The sequence below is a fragment of the Benincasa hispida genome, chromosome 4 (assembly GCF_009727055.1).
Source record: "Benincasa hispida cultivar B227 chromosome 4, ASM972705v1, whole genome shotgun sequence".
NCBI classification, from domain to species: domain Eukaryota; kingdom Viridiplantae; phylum Streptophyta; class Magnoliopsida; order Cucurbitales; family Cucurbitaceae; genus Benincasa; species Benincasa hispida.
Genome location: NC_052352.1, coordinates 44712479 through 44715596, shown reverse-complemented (window position 1 = coordinate 44715596; position 3118 = coordinate 44712479).

Here is a 3118-nt window from a genome sequence, read left to right as displayed (position 1 = left end):
CATAGTCGTTTAGGTGAGATGTAAGTCTCTAGTATCAACGACGTTATATACAGAGTCTAGTCATCTCGTGGTCCAGGTCTTATACAAACTCTTTGTATAGGACACCCTCGCTCGCACGTCTCCACACGAGTCTCTTATACACATCTAGATGTGTATAAGAGACAGGTCTAGTCTTATACAAACTCTTTGTATAGGACACCCTCGCTCGCACGTCTCCACACGAAGGGTCAGGATCAACCATCTGTAGTAGTTTACAACATTTGCAAACCTCTACAAAGTGGGTCGTATCCGTAGTGTCACCAGGATTAGGTATCCCGTCTTAATCCTTATACTACAGACCTATTTAGGTTATCACTTAAGACATGATCCACTTGAATATCACATATACATGCTTAAATTCACATAAGATAACCAAGGAGCTTTGTTTATTGGATATAAGTAAATGTCAAAATTAAATAACACTTATTTTATTCATTAAGCAATGTGTATCTTTACAAAACAATGAGACTCTGGGAGAATTAGGACACCAATCCCAACAATCTTCCACTTGTCCTAATGACTCGAGAGACTAATGTACAGTACAATATAAAAATGTACAATAAAGAATAAACTAGGGCACACCCCTGTATCATCTCCCACTTGCCCTAGACAAGACGCCGCATGTCCCGCAGACCCAGACTCTCTAGGTGACCCTCGAACACTTTAACCGTGAGGGCCTTTGTAAAGGGATTAGCAACGTTGTGCTCCGATGCGATCTTCATGACTATCACATCACCTCGATGCATAATCTCCTTGATCAAGTGATATTTTCGTTCTATGTGCTTACTCCGAGGTTCCTTCGAATTTTCCACAGCCCTGCTGTTATCACAATAAAGAGTGATAGGCAAATCCATATTTGGAAAAACTTCCAAATTTGAAAGGAACTTCCTCGGCCAAACAGTCTCCTTAGCTGCTTCACAAGTCATTACGTGTTCAGCTTCCATAGTGGAGTCCGCGATGCATTCTTGCTTAATGCTTCACCAGACTACAGCCCTTCCATTCAAAGTAAACACTGACCCCGATGTCGATTTGTAAGAATCTCGATTGATCTGAAAGTCAGAGTTCGTGTATCCTGTAAGGATCAAATTCTTATCTCCATACACAAGCATGTAGTCTCTCGTTTTTCGAAGATACTTCAGGATCGTCTTGACCGCCATCCAGAGATCAAATCCAGGATTGGACTGATACCGACTAACAATCCCTACTGCATAGCAAATGTCGGGTCGAGTACACAACATTGCATACATCAAGCTTCCTACAGCAGAAGCATAGGGAATCCGTCTCATCTTCTCAACTTCTTGAGGTATCTTAGGACATTGATCCTTAGAAAAAATGATTCCATGCCTGAAGGGTAACAAACCCCTCTTAGAATCCTGCATCTTGTACCTGATCAACATTTGATCAATGTATGATACCTGAGACAGGGCTAACCATTTGTTCTTGCGATCCCGAATAATCAGGATCCCTAGAACATACTGTGCCTTACCCAAATCTTTCATTTGGAGCTGGGCAGCTAGCCAACCTTTAATGTCAGTCAGATATCCTATATCATTCCCAATGAGTAAGATATCATCCACATACAGTACCAGGAAAATTACTGAGCTGTTAATGATCTTCTTGTAAACACAAGGCTCATCAACATTCTAGTTAAAGCCAAACGATTTGACAGCTGTGTCAAATATGATGTTCCAAGATCTAGATGCTTGTTTTAGTCCATAAATGGACCTATCAAACTTGCAAACTCTTTACTGTTGATCTGGAACTACGAACCCTTCTGGTTGAGTCATATAGATGGTCTCCTCAAGATTGCCATTAAGAAAGGCAGTCTTGACGTCCATTGGCCATATTTCATAATCATAAAACGTGGCTATGGAAAGGAGAATCTGGATAGACTTGAGTATGACAATAGGTGAGAAATTTTCCTCATAGTCAACTCCCTCAACCTGGGTATAACTCTTTGCCACGAGTCTAGCCTTAAAGGTTTGCACCTCTCCATCTACACCTCTCTTTCGCTTATAGATCCACTTATACCCAATAGGTCTTACCCCATCAGATGGATCAACAAGCTCCCAGACGTTATTGAAGTACAAAGACTCCATTTCCTGGTTCACGCTCTTAACCCATTCCTCTTTGTCAACATCCTCCATTGCTTTCTTAAAAGACAACGGATCCTTGACCCCATCATTCGTAATGATGTTTTGGGCTTCAGTCAAACCCATGTAGTGACCCAATGGGTTTATAACCCTCCCACTACATTGAGGCAGCCTCAACTCTTGAGCTGGTTGACTAAACGTTCCGACCTCAACAACTCTTGTTGATCTGTCGGGCTGTTCAACAACTCTTATTGAACCCTCAGCAGCCTCAGTATCACTTGAGATCTCACGTAAATTGAGCTTACTTCGTGGCTTATGATCCTTCATGTGATCTTCTTCCAAGAAGATAGAATTTATAGAAACGAAAACTTTGTTCTCACTTGGATTATAGAAGTATGATCCTCTCGTTTCCTTGGGGTAGCCTACAAAGAGGCAAACCTTCGAACGGGGTTCCAACTTCTTTGGATTAGTCGCTAGCACATGTGTTGGACAGCCCCAAATCCTGAAGTGGCGTAAACTACCTTTACGGCCGCTCCACAACTCAAAAGGTGTTTCAGAAACACTTTTCGAGGGAACGTCGTTCAGGATATAATATGCAGTCTGCACTGCATAACTCCAAAACGAGTTTGGAAGATGAGCATAACTCATCATAGACCAAACCATGTCCAACAAGGTTCTGTTTCTCCTTTCTGATACACCATTCTGCTGAGGTGTACCAGGGGCCGAGAGTTGGGATGCAATCCCATGTTCTATCATATAGTTCTGGAATTGGAGGTCCATATACTCTCCACCACGATCAGATCGTAGTGTTTTTATCTTCTTACCTAACAAGTTTTCAACTTCAGCTTTATACTTCTTAAACTTGTCAAGGGTTTCAGACTTACGTTGCATTATGAAGAGATACCCGAACTTTGAATAATCATCTATGAAAGAGATGAAATATTCATGCCCACCTCGAGCTCTAACATTCATCGGACTACAAAGGT